Below are 14,410 nucleotides of genomic sequence, written 5' to 3' on the forward strand. Positions count from 1 at the left end.
CATTCCATTCACTGGATCATTGGATAAGGTTCCGCAGGATCCGGGCGCCAGCTCTGGATCCATTACTCATCGGGAGAAAATTTCGAATTTTTCTCTTGTCCCTTTCCAGCCTTCCTCAATATAGGATATGAGTTTGTTCTCGACCCCTAACAACATTTAAAGGGAAAGTCGCTCCTAGCAGGCAAAGCGGGGAGGACTTTGCGGCTGTGTTTCTCAAGCCCGTAAAGGGAGAGTAATAATGGTAGGGGGCGTGCAGACTAGCTCTTTCTTTGCCCAATCAAGTGTACAGGAAGATGTACTTTCACCAATAAAAATAAAGTTCGCTTTCCAGAGGCGGGAGGGTGAGCCTTGACTGCCAATGCTCCAAAGCGACATTTGAGGCGAGGGCAGAGAATGATTAGAGGGAGGACCAACCCGGGAAAAGGGGCGGGGAGAAGGTGGGAGCAAGTTTGAGCGGCGGCTGGCCAGGCCAGTGGAGGGGGAGGAGTGCTGTTCCTGTTGTAGTGTCTCTCGCCAATCAGGAAGGCCAGGGGGTAGGCGGGGCAGGGAAGGGGTGGGAAGAGCTCGCAGCACAGCCGGGCGCCCGTCGGGCTCTGGGAGAGAGCGAGAGAGAAATCCGGTTAAAATCAGAGTCGGAGGGAGGTTTAACCAAAGATCGGTTCCGTTCGGATTATTCCTTAAAGGGGACGCGCCATTGTCAAGAGAACGGAGCCAGGGGCCCGAGGGCGGGGACCGGCGGCGCTGGAGGAGCGAGGCAGCTGTACTAGGACTGGGGACGGGTAGGTGTTGACTAGGGAAAGGCGCTTCATTTCACTTTCTCTTCCAGCTCGGGGGCAGGCGCCGGGATGCCCGCCGCCGGCAGCCCAGCCTGAGCGGGAGACGAGGTGGTCGGCCCTCGCCAGCTGCCCTTCCTGGTGGGCGCTGTGGGGAGGCGGTCCAGGATGGCTGGCAAGCGGCGCGGCCCGGGCCGGCGCCCGTAACGGACACCAAACCGCGGCGCAACCCCAGCCTCAAACGAAAGCCCGTCCGAGCTCCGGCGGTTCCGCGGGGACTGCCGCGCGCCCAGCTCTCCCGCGCGTCCCCTTCGCCTTCCGTGCCTGGCTCGAGTCTCGCGCGTGCCCGGGTCCCCCTCGCTTGCCGCCTTCTCGCGCGTCCTGCTCTGCTAGCGCGCCGCCTAGCCACCGACTCGCGGTAGCCGCCCCGCGGGAAGGAAGGCGGCGGCGGCTGCAAAGGTGGAGGAAGACCAGCGACCACGGCTCAGCTGCCCTGGCCCCACCGCCCCGGCTAGGAAGGGAAGGCTGAGGAGCAAACTTAGCGTGGCGGCTGGTGGGCCCCGGCGGGCAGGGCTGCCGGGGACCGGCGGAGCGCGCCAGCCCGGCCGGGCATTGTCCGCCTTTTCCCTTGCTCTGGTCTCTCCGCCCACTGCTCGCGGCCCTGGGGAGGGGTGCGGGCGCTGTGCCTGCGCCGCCCCGGGCCGTTGGCGCACCCCGGGACCCGGAGCTTTCCGGAGTCAGGGCCAGCCCTGCGGCCACCGCCCGCGAGCTGACTCGGCCTGTGGAGTGCCTGCTGCTCTCAGTCTCGGCACCGGGCAGGGTGCCTGGGCGCTGAGCTCTTTACAACTTTTCTTTGCCATTTGATGGAAGTTGTTGCTTCCGGGCGGCAGGTTCTTTGGGCATAGCCTGGTTTCCTGCGTTCTGGAGAGGCTGGTTTCTAGGGCGAAATGATTGATTGCTGCTGGTCTTTCCTGCCATCCTAGTTTCGTTCCTCGCCACCTGAAATCGCATTTTTATGGATTTGCAATGATATGGTTGCATTAATCTTTCCTAGGCCAAGATTTGAAAAGAAAAAAAGGCGGGGGGGCGTTAGGGTGTGTGCTGGTGAGGAACAAGAGTTCTTAGTAGAGCTGAATTTGCCCTTACCTTTGAACTGCAGAAAATACTACCTCGATTCACTGGCCGGCGTTCTTTTGGAAGGGTTAGGGAAAAAAGACACAACAAAACAGGTTGCCGAGGTCTGTCGGATTGCGGGGGGAAAGGGGTTTTGATGGAAATAAGGTTGGTTTTATGAAATGCTGTGCTGCCTAGGAGATATCGTCTGTAAAGTTGATTCTGCTACTGAATTTATAGGCATTATAATTAGTACCAACAGCTTTTACTATTGATAAAACTAGTATAAGACGTCTTTTCATCTTGAGTATTATCACTCTGCTTAACCTGTCAATACTTGCTGAGGAAATCAGAGATAGCACATTCCTTGTTAGAGGCCTTAGTGAAGAATGTTTTCATAAGCATTCATTTTTGACAGTTTCTTCTTGTGCAATACTTTGTAGAGTACTTGCATGTGCAAGTTACAACCGTATAAACAAAGTAGCGGTGGGTGTGTTATTCTCTGGTCTTTTTTCTGCTACTCATTATCAAAAATAGCATTCCATTGTGTCTTTTCTTACACTCTGAATTATTTTGTAAAATTAGTTCTCTAAAAGAGGGAATTTTGTTGAAACATGTGACCCAGGTTTTTTTTTTGATTAAAGCAATCCAACTTTTTGAAGTGTTCATCGATTAATTTGCTGTCTAGTAACTTCCCAGTGATGTGGAACATTGTAAATTCATAGGCTCAGCAGTAACAATAGAGAAACTACTTGGGAAATTGAAGGCCAATATCAGATAATGTTTGAAAGAAAAATCTATTCTTCTCACAGAACTTAGGAAATGAAGACACACAAAAACAAATTCTTTGAGTTCAAGTGATCATCCCACCCCAGACTCCGTAGTAGCCGGGACTACAGGTGGGCACGACTGCGCCTAGCTAAAGTTTTTATTTTTTGTGGAGATGGTGGTTTCACCTTTTAATTTTTTATATAGACGGCTAGTCTCCAACTCCTGGCCTCAAGCGATCCTTCTGCTTTGGCCTCTCAAACTGCTGGAATTACAGACTGAGCCACCGTGCTTGGCCGTTTGTAGTAATCTTGATGGTATCTGGCATTGTTTCACCTAATATTCCTTCTTTTCTATTTTTTTCTTTGATCCATTTCTGTGATAAGGATGTCAGGCAAGCAGCTAGGCATAAACTTCCTTCCCATCTTATAGTAAGTAGACGGTTAAACCAAGTTTTTAAAGTCTGTTTTTGTTTACTTACTAATTTATTTAAACAGTAAAAGAATTTCTCAACTTTTAAAAGAGCACATATAAATAAAACATTCAGAAATAATTATCTTTGAAATATCTAGACTATATTTCCTGAAAAAGACTTTTTCCTCTTTTGTCCTTTCTACATTGTTTTAAACATACTGTTTTATATGAACACATTTCTTGAGTTACAAACTGTTTCTTGAGATCTTTGGGAGCTAGGATTATCCTCCATTTCTGTGCGGATTCACTGTATCACCTCGGACCTTTTTACTACCCAGTAAATGTGTTATTTTAGGTCTTTGTGACAGAAAAAGATAATGTCCTGTAAAGGCCGCTTCAGTTAATTAATTTTTTAAATAAGCACCTTTCGGAAGATTTTGTACTAAAGGCCAGCAATTGGCTTACTGTTGGGGGAAGATATGTCAATCTAGAGGTTCTTTGTTTTTTTTTTTATAACAAAGAATTTTGTGATCAAAATTGTGATTTGTTTATAATATCTGTTCCACAGACATCTTTTGTGATGGTGAACACATTGTCACAATTATTCAGAACTAGGTTGTATCTGTCAATAACATCTGTTGAGTATACTTTTATTTAAACGGTACTATGTAAAGTAGAATACTCAATAACATCTGTTGAGTATACTTTTATTTAAACGGTACTATGTAAAGTAGAATACCCAATAACATCTGTTGAGTATACTTTTATTTAAACGATACTATGTAAAGTTTAGAAACTGATGACAGAGTATTTCTGGAGATAAAGTATAACTGGATGACAGTCTTGCTCTCAATAGTTTTTTTTTTTTTTTTAATTAAACCCAGAGCCAGCAAATCAGATGTATACAGTTTAGTGAGAAGGTGCAAAATTAAGATTCTTAGGAAAAAGACAGTGGGTATGTCAGTGCAGTAACAAGTACAAAGTAACAGTGACACAGGATTCATGTAATTGAAATGATTGAAGTGGACAAGTTTTCATGGCTTTAGCAGATTTTAGAATATGTTTTTAAATACATTTTTTAATAAAGTAGTTTTGGGAGTAGATTGGGTTTATGTTCTCTACTAGAGCTATTTTTATGTATAAAATATTTTGGGGAGATACAGTATGTGCTCTGAATTTCAACTGTTGTTACATAGTGACAGGGATCATCCATCTGGCCCTGCTCAGATGTCACCTTGTCTGCAGGCTCTTCCTCTCTTCTCCTAATCCCAAGTGATTATTCTTTGTTTTTACTCCTGTAAAATCCTCTTACAGTACAAGCCATGGTCTGACTTACAGTTTGGCTGTGTGTATATTTCTTTTATTAGATTGTGGAGTTTGCTAAAATTAACAGAAGTTAGAGCCCTTTCATTTTTACTGTTGCCTAAAGTACTTGGGCAGTTTTAATAGCTCACCAGTATTCTGGAAAATCATTTACTATAAATAAGTTTAAATTTAGTTCTATTTGGGGGAAAGTGTGTATGTGTTTAAAGGAGAAAAAGTTTTCCCTTATCAAAGTTTCACATGCTTGTTATAAAATATTAATATGAAAGAAATGCATAATTTCAAAATTAAAAGTGGCGGGGCATGGTGGCTCACACCTGTAATCCCAGCACTTTGGGAGGCTGAGGCAGTAAGATGGCTTGGGCTCAGGAGTTGAAGAGCAGTCTGGGCAACATAGGGAGACTCTGACTCTATTTTTAAAAAGAAAAAAAAAGAAAAAGAAATGAAAAGTGTCACATAACACTGCTCCTATCACATTGTAACATTGTTAATGGTTATTCTTTCAGTTTTTTTTTCCTTTTTTTCTTTTTCTTTTTTTAACCTCTGTGTAGGACTGTCTTAAACTGTCTCTCATGTTTGCAAATTTTAGTTAGTAAATTATGTTTATTGGGAGTGGAGAAAACTAATCATTTTTTATATACTTATCTTTAAAAATAATTTATCCAGGCCTAGTAATTCCGATTCCTTTTACCTTTTCTTAGGATACAAGGCTGCCACTGGTATGTTTGTGTTCAAAATGTAGACTTCATAATCTGTGCAAAAATTGATCAAAACCTGTGTGCCTGAACAGTTTACCCCAGAATATTTTTGGAGTACACACTTTGATTTCTTCTCATTTTTTGATTCTTCTTCTTTTTCTTCTTCTTCATCTTCTTCTTCTCCTTCATCTTCTTCTTCTCCTTCTCCTTCTCCTTCTCATTCTCCTCCTCCTCCTCCTCCTCCTCAGAGAGAGAGAGAGGATTAAAAATTGCTTTGAGACTCCCAGCAGGCACTCCTCATAGTAGCCCAAGGAGAAATGTAGATTTGTTCACGATGGAATCACTCAAACGTTAGGTTGCTAATTATAAAAAGGGGGCTACAGTTTAGACTGATAAAGTAGGTGAGAAGAGTCTGTTGTTCCACGTGCTTCTTTAAGCTACCCCAGAGGGCAGAAAGGGTTTCCAAAGAATCCTAAATAGAAAACCCAGCTGTAAGCAGCCAGGTGGCCTAATCAGCTGAAAAAAAAATCTCCTTTCATTTAGCAGACTTTTGAGAACTGCACCTATAGTATGTACCATGCTAGGCATTGAGGGTAAGAGTAAGTTTGTCTCTGTCACAAGTTACGAGCTCCTCTGTGCAGGAACCTTAAATAGACCAGTGCACAGTGGAACTTGTGGATTAAAGGTAGCTTAGATGAAGTGCACCCTTTGGTGAACTTATTATTCACTCATTTGCTTATTGTTCTGCATAGCCTCTTCCAAAATAGCCTAGCACACAAACCTGGTCTTCCACGGAGGTGGGTTAAGGTCCATGGAACCTGTTGAATTAAACTTGTTAGCTTAAAATTGTTTTTTGGGATTGCAAACACTGCTGTTGCTGTCGGGCAAAATATTTCTGAAATTCTGCAAACATAGTTGTGTCTTTCCTTATGCTTTACAGAAATCATGCATTTCAAAGAATATTATGAGACTACATTGGTATCCTAGCAAATAACTCATATTTTGCTGACATAGTAGTAATACATTCTTTTAAGCCCCAAATGCTATAATAAATAGATATCTTTACCAGGATTTGTGCTTTTTGTTATGAAAAATCATTGGCTGGACGTGGTGGCTCACACCTGTAATCCCAGCACTTTGGGACACTGAGGTGGATCACTGAGGTCAGGAGTTTGAGACCAGCCTGGCCAACATAGTGAAACCCCGTCTCTACTTAAAATACAAAAAATTAGCTGGATGTCGTGGCACACACCTGTAGTCCCAGGTACTCTGGAGTCTGAGGCAAGATAATTGCTTGAACCCAGGAGGCGGAAGTTACAGTGAGCCAGGATCATGCCACTGTGCTCCAGCCTAGGTGACAGGGCAAGAGTCCATCTCAAAAACAAAACAAAACAAAAAAAATTTTTTGTATTAAAATTCAGTGTGAAATATGTTTAACTTTGACAAAATAGACTCCCCACCACCCTCCTTTCCCCATTCAATCTTTATATTTGTGGGGGAAAGATTGGAGTGTTAAGAAAGGGATCATGTAACACTGTCAGTGATGGCGTCAACTGGGCCAGGAATAATGTCTGACAGAGGGGTAGTAGGTCCTGTGGAATTTGACCATAATGCAGCAATTTTGAGTTAAGTTTTGTGAAGAGTTAGAATTTTAAAGTGACAGCTTTTTGAAATATAATTCATATGCCATATAATTTACCTATTAAAAAGGTACAATTCAGTGGCGTTTAGTATATTTGTGTACCATAACCTCAATTAATTTTAGAACTTTTTCATCCCATCCCCACCCCATCCCCAGCCCTAGGCAACCACTGATCTATATTCTTTGTTTATACATTTGCCTATTTTGGACATTCTATATAAATAAAAAGTAACATTTTATTAAATGTACGTTCCTGTGTAACTTGTTCCCTCTCAATGTGTATAAGTACTGTGAATAGATTCAAGTGCATCATTCCTTGATGTGGGTAGCTCCAAGTTTAGAAAGGTACTTATTTATGTATTTATTTGATATAGAGTCTCACTCTCTTTCTCAGGCTGGAGTGCAGTGGCACAATCATGGCTCACTGTAGCCTCTACCAGCTGGGCTCAAGTGATCCTCTCACCTCAGTCCCCTGAGTAGCTGGAACCACAGGCATGTACCGCCACACCCGCTATTTTTTGTAGGAAGAGGATCTTGCCATGTTGCCTAGGCTGATCTTGAACTCCTAGGCTGAAGCCATCCGCCTGCCTTAGCCTCCCAAAGTGCTGGAAATACAGGTGTGAGCCACCATAGAAAGGTTTTAAGAGAAAATTTAACCCATCGTTATTCTACTTAAGCCTGGAGAATAATAGGAAAAGATTTTTTTTTTCCCTATGAAAATCATTAGACTGATTCCGGTAACACTTATACTAACATAATCATTTGATGACTCTCTTCAAGTAAACAATTTAGGTTTCAAGTTCTACAGACTGGACTCAAATAAAGGGCAATACTTTAAAGGAAGTTAAGAGTACTTAGTTCTAATCGTTGATGAATGTGATATGACATTTGCCCCTTACTGGTTAAAAAATAGTCCTTCTTAGATTGATCATGATGGATTTGTAATACTCTTGCGTATTGCTGGTGACCTGGTAGACCATTAAGAAGTGCTTATTGATTGGCTGATCACTATGATCACAGATATTTTCATCAGCTTGACTAGTCTTTATCATCCATCTTATAATAATAATAGCTAAATCTGTTGACTACTTGCTAAGGAGTGTGATAAGTAATTTATATGTACTATCTTTTAAGGTAGGAGGATGCAGTTTACATTTTGAGAATTTTCTGTAGTTGTCTCTGTTGATTATACTTTTATAGGCTTCTGATCATTTCTTTGTCTTTTTTTAAGACTATTTTGAGTGACTATTTTTGATCAAACCTAAGACACTTTGATGCTGGTGCTTTCTTGATCTTTCCAGGAGGAATCACCCAAACGTTTTCACCAACTGCATCCTGCCGTCGGATGACAGTAGTTGTAAGATACACCTCTGTTTCAGCATCCATGCTTCAGAAAGGTTAAAGTGTTGTTGTTGTTAAGAACATCTGAAAATTGATGAAAAAGGAACATTAATTTGTTTACTTACTGCAGTGCAGCCTTGCTTTTTAGGATATAAACCATTTGTATGTTTTTTGTTGCCTGAACGAATTTCAGTGTAATATTTATACTTCTCGGAATTCCTCATTTTGTTCTTTTTTTTTTTTTTGGTAGGTCTCTTCATTTCAGGGTAAGCTTCAGATGTGATTTAATTTAATTCAATAGTAAAGAATGCTGGAAAGATAATTTGTAATTTTATTTTTCCATTTTAGAACTTCAGATGGGTTATGCCATCTATAATACTGGTTAAAAATATTAGTTTGGTGAATGTACATCTTAATAAATGTACATTCCTGTGTAACTTGATCCCTCTCAATGTGTATAAATACTTTGAGTAGATTCAAATACATCATCCCTTGATGTATGTAGATCCAAGTTTAGAAAGGTATTTATTTATTTTTTTGACACAGAGTCTTGCTCTGTTGCCCAGGCAGGAAAAAGTGGTGCAATCACGGCTCACTGTTGCCTCTACCAGCAGGGCTTATGTGACTATCAAGTGAATGACTATTAAAAAGAGTCATTCAAAATAATCTTAAAAAGACAAAGACTTGCTAGCCTATAAAAGTGTAAAGTATAGTTAATGGAAACAATTACAGAAAATTCCCAAAATATAACCTGCATCCTTCCATCTTAAAAGATGGTACATATCCATTATTAATACTTATCACCTTACTTATTAAGTAGTCAGTAGATATAGTGACATTCATATGTCTGGGATGTCAGTGAACTCACAATAATTTATTTGCGAAAGGAACTTCAGCCAATTAGTGTCCTCAGCCAGCAATATACAGACAATCATATTTTGTTTTGTGTGTTGGTGAAACCATTCCTTTCTAAATCATGTCTGCTTTTGGGGGGTTGATTTGCTTATTACTTTATTGTTAACTGTTATCTCTTTGTTTGCTCTCATTTTGTTTGCTGTCATTATGCCTGCCCATAGTAGTCTCCTCTTTCTAATTCAGTGTTTTTTGGTGTACTATGGGAACAGAACCCAGTACAGTACTTGTTGAATGGTGGATGAAAATGACAGCATGTTCCTCTGGGTGAGGAACCAAAAGACTTCCTGTGCATGGAGCTTTAGTGCTAGGGACTTGTTTTTCACTGCTTAGAGGACTTGTGCTTTTTTTTCTGGTTTTTGACTCTGTTTTGGCTAAGTGATGCTTCTGTATAGCTGAGGGTGGTATTAACAGGATGGTAGATACTACCTTGTGGATGGTTAACTTTCTCTGAATAATGAACCTTTAAAAATTGTCTTGTTACATCTAACCAAGTGGATGGAGAACTGTTTTTCCTGTTAGAATGACTTGCTAGTCTACTTCTTGTAAGAACCATCAAAACCCTAAGCGTGTATACCAGGATACTTAGATGTACTGGTATATTGTTTGTTACAATATAATTCAAAAAACAGAAATTAAAAGTCTTAAAGCACTATGAGATTGCATGTAAAATAGCCAGATGTATCTATTACTTAAATATTTTTATTTAAACTGGATCTTAATCTGTTTTCTTTGAGGTAAAATTATCTTTATAGATGCCTTTTTCTGTATTTGTGTTGATAGAATTTGGACCATGTTTTGTATGTAACATTCCTGACACTTCTGAGCCCTGAATATACTTTCAATAAATACTAGTTATAGTTTGTCATGCATTTTTTCATTGTTTCACTTTTTCCTGCCTTAGAGTTAATGTTTTTGGAGCTAGAATGTCCTTAGGAATCATACAGTAGAATTTCTGCATTTTATAGATGAGAATGAGGTTGTGATTTGTTTAGAATTGTTCTTTTTCTGCAGATGTAGATTTGAAAGGAAATAACAAAAAACAAACAAAAAATAATTGTGCTTTTGATTCTTAGTGTAGTATTTTTCTTGTTCTAACATTTTTCCTGTTCTAATGTTCTTCCCCAAGTAAAAATTTTAAGGGATGGATAGTAGTTTGGAATTTTGTAGCCTCTGTAACAGAGGTCTGCAAAAATTTTATTTCGGCAGTATAAAAAATTGAGTCTTCATTCCCAGTATGTGTATGCTTATTTATTGTAAACTAGATACTATAAATTATGCTCATAATAAGACATTAACCCAGGCATGATGGCTCACACCTGTAATTCTAGCACTTTGGGAGGCCAAGGCAGGCAGATCACCTGAGGTTGGGAGTTCGAGACCAGCCCGACCAACATGGAGAAACCCTGTCTCTACTAAAAATATAAAATTAGCCAGACGTGGTAGCACATGCCTGTAATCCCAGCTACTCAGGAGGCTGAGGCAGGAGAATTGCTTGAACCTGGGAGGTGGAGGTTGCGGTCAGCTGAGATTGCACCCTTGCACTCCAGCCTGGGCAACAAGAGCGAAACTCCATCTCAGGAAAAAAAAAAAAAAAAAGAAATTAACAAAAAACAATGTGATAAGGATGAAAAACATTTTTGAATAATTTAAAATGTATTAGTTCCATGTTTTTGATCCCACTTAAAATATTAGTAATTTGTAAAATAAGAAAAATGTGATTGAATGTCATCACTTAAAAATTTTTTTTTTTTATTTTGAAGTATTTATCAACTCATGAGAAGTTGTGAGAATAGTACAGGGAGTCCTGTGTCACCTTCATTCAGCTTCTCCCAGTTGTAACATCTTACATAAGATAACATATTAATAACCTTGTACTAGGAAACTGATACAATATTGTTAATATTCAGATTTCATGTTTTTTAATGTGCTCACTTATATGTATATGTGTTTGTACAGTTCTGTGCAATTTGATAAAATTTTTGTAGATGCCTTTAGATGTGTATGTACAGGTAGATTTGTATCACTGCCATCACCACAGTCAAGATATAGAACTGTCCCACCACTGCCAAGAAACTCCCTCATGAAGCTCAAGGTACCCTCCTACCTCCTTTTCCCTATTTACTGGCAGCCACTAATTTTCTTTTTACTCTATCATTTTGAGAATGTCTCATAAATGGAATCATACTGTATGTAACCTTTTGCGATTGACTTTTTCACTCAATATAAAGTCCTAGAAAACCACCCAACCTATCTCACGTTCATTTCTTCTTATTGCTGAGTAGTATTTATTGTATGAAGGTAGCATAGTACATAGTTTAACTCTTCACCTGCTGAAGAACATAAGAGCTATTTCCAGGTTTTGGCCGTTAACTACAAAGCTGCTGGGAATATTTATGTACAGTTTTTAGGTTTTCATTTGTCTGGGATGAATGACCAAGAGTGCAATTGCTGGGTCATATTGTAAGTGTATGTTTAGTTATGTAAGAAACTGCCAGACTATTTTCCAAAGTGGCTATATGTTTTCACCAGCAATAAATGGAAAGTTCCATTTCGTATTAAAGTTTCTCTATATCCTTCCCAACATTTCATATTATCATTATTTTATATTTTAATGGTTCTAATAGTATTGTAGTGATAATATTGTGGTTTTAATATGCCTTTCCCTAAATTAACTGTTTCCCTAAGGGGCAAATGGGATTGTTTTTTAGTGTAGAGTTTTGAGGATTCTTTATATATTCTAGGTAGAAGTTCTTTGCCAGTTATGTGGTATGTAAACATTTTCTCTGCATCTGAAACTTGTCTTTTTATCCTCTTAATAGATCTTTCACAGAACAAAACTTTTGCATTTTCGTATAGTCATCTGTTATTTATTTTTTTTGAAACAGGGTCTAACTCTGTTACTCAGGCTGGAGTGCAGTGGTACAATCATGGTTCACTGCAGCCTCTACCTCCTGTCAAGTGATCCTCCCACCTCAACCTCCAGAGTAGCTGAGACTACAGGCCTGCACCACCACCATGCCCAGCTAATTTTGTTTTTGTTTTTGGTAGAGACAGGGCCTCGCTGTGTTGTCCAGGCTGGTCTTGAACTCCTGGCCTCAGGCAGTCTTCCTGCCTCAGCCTCCCAAAGTGTTGGGATTACAGGTGTGAGCCACTGTGCTGAGCCATATAATGCAGTAATCAATTTTTTTCTTTTACGAATTGTACCTTTTTTTTTTTTTGAGACAGAGTCTCACTGTGTCGTCCAGGCTGGAGTGCAATGATTCATTCAACCTCCGCCTCCTGGGTTCAAGTGATTCTCCTGCCTCAGCCTCCTGAGTAGCTGGGATTACAGGCACCCGCCACCACACCCAGCTAATTTTTGTATTTTTAGTAGAGACAGGGTTTCACCATGTTGGTCAGGCTAGTCTCGAACTCCTGACCTTGTAATCTGCCTGCCTCAGCCTCCCGAAGTGCTTGGATTACAGATGTGAGCTACTACAACTGGCCGAATTGTACTTTTTGTGTCAAGTCTATGGACTCTTCAACCAGTCCTAGGTCCTGAAGATTTTCGCCTGTTTTCTTCTGAAAGTTTTATGTTTTACAAAATAATCACTTTTTTACCTTATAATTTTTGATAAAACACTAATATTGGTAACAGCAATTGCCAGCTCTGCCGTTTCCGTTCTGCTTGCTTGTATTTTTTTCTTTATTTTTGATTTATTAATAATATGCATAATATGTCCTTCTTTGTAAAAGTCTTTTAAGGATCCATTTGTCCATTTGTGAGTGCTGTGATAATTCAAATGAGATCTACAAATCTACTTAGTTGGGCACCTGTAAGCTGCAATGTGTTGCAGTATACCAGAAGGGAATGAATGAGAGGACATCACAAGCCATCCCTCAGGGTGTGCAGCTGCCACCTTTCCTTTAGGAAACATTTATGTACTGTATTCATTGTCAGGAAAATAAACCCTCCTGAGTATTTTAAGCTAGAAGAGGTTTAATGCAAGGTATTAGGTGCTGACTGAATTTTAGAAGGGCCAAGCAGCAGGTTTTAAGGTGGACTGCCACATTTGACTCCAAATCAATCAGAGGTTACCCACAAGGAGAGCTCTGAGCGCACCGCTGGGGCGGTGCTGGAATCTAGAGCTTGTACTGTTGCTGTCCTTGCCTCTGGATACTCTAGAGACTGGAGAATGGACCTGTAGCTGCAATCCAGGATTAGGAAGTTGGGTGAAGAAGTCTCTGCTGCTGCCACCACTACCACACTGCTTCCCATCACCCAAGATGAGAAAACTCATGCTGTCCATTAGGTTTTCAGAACTTGCTCATCTTATAAATGGAAAGTTTGTACCCGTTCACGAATATTTCCCCTTTTCTCCCACCCACCGGTTCCGGCAACACCATTCTACTGTGTTACTCTGAGTTTGGCTTTTTAAATTTTAGATTCCATATATTAGTGAGATCATGCAGTATTTGTCTTCCTGTGTTTGATTTATTTTACTTAGCATAATGTCCTCCAGGTTCATCCATGTTGTTGCAAATGGCAGGATGTTCTTTTTTAAGGCCGAATAATAATCTGTTGTGTGTGTGTGCATGATATGGTTTGGCTCTGTGTCCCCACCCAAATCTCATGTCGCATTGTAATCACCAGTGTTGGGGGAGGGAACTTGGTTTGAAGTGATTGGATCATGGGGTCAGATTTCCCCTTTGCTCTTCTTAGGATAGTGAGTGAGTTCTCACAAGATCTGGCTGTCGTCATTTGAAAGTGTGTAGCACATCCCCCTTCCCTCTCTCTTTGCTGCTGGCCATGTGAAGGCTGTGCGTGCTTCCTCTTCACCTTCTGCCGTGATTGTAAGTTTCCTAAGGCTTACCTGGAAGCAGAAACCTGTACAGCTTGCAGAATTACGAGCCTTAAATCTCTCTTCTCTGTAAATTACCCAGTCTCAAGTATGTCTTCTAGCAGTGTGAGAACAGACTAATACAGTGGAGATATATATAAAATATATAATATATAGATATATATTATGATTTCTTTATCCATTCATCTTTTTTTAACATCCAGATACATAATTTTAATTAATTGAAAAACATTAAATCTATGGAAATCCATGAATCTACAGAAGAAAATGCTCATTTGACATCATTTAAGGTGACTCTTAAATCAACTCCTTATTTTGAAAACTGGTATTTAAAGGTAAAGAATTAAGCCTTTGTACTGCTTGGTGAATGCCTTGACAAAAAAAAAAAAAAAAAGAATGAAGCCTTTGTTCTGACTTCCTAGCACTGATGATTTTGAGGAATTTAAATTGTATTGTATGTGATATTGTTTCAGTTGAGTAGGTAAATCTTGGTTTTTGAGATGCATCCTGTGAGCCTGTTCTCGGTTCCTCCTATTCAAGGCCCCCTGTGGCTGGGTGGACCATGGCTCTTTGCCTTGCTCT

The 14,410-nt window shown here is 40.2% G+C and overlaps 1 protein-coding gene across 1 annotated transcript in view; it reads left to right on the forward strand.

The window, feature by feature from the left end:
* The first annotated feature begins 544 nt into the window (after positions 1-544).
* Positions 545-14,410, forward strand: part of FRYL (FRY-like) — a 277,851-nt gene continuing 263,985 nt past the window's right edge. Inside the window, exon 1 of the mRNA XM_011927311.1 lies at positions 545-779. The gene's annotated coding sequence lies outside the window, so the exon portion shown is untranslated. The remainder of the gene's footprint in view (positions 780-14,410) is intronic.

The sequence above is a fragment of the Colobus angolensis genome, unplaced genomic scaffold, assembly GCF_000951035.1.
Source record: "Colobus angolensis palliatus isolate OR3802 unplaced genomic scaffold, Cang.pa_1.0 Scaffold71, whole genome shotgun sequence".
Classification (NCBI taxonomy): Eukaryota; Metazoa; Chordata; class Mammalia; order Primates; family Cercopithecidae; genus Colobus; species Colobus angolensis.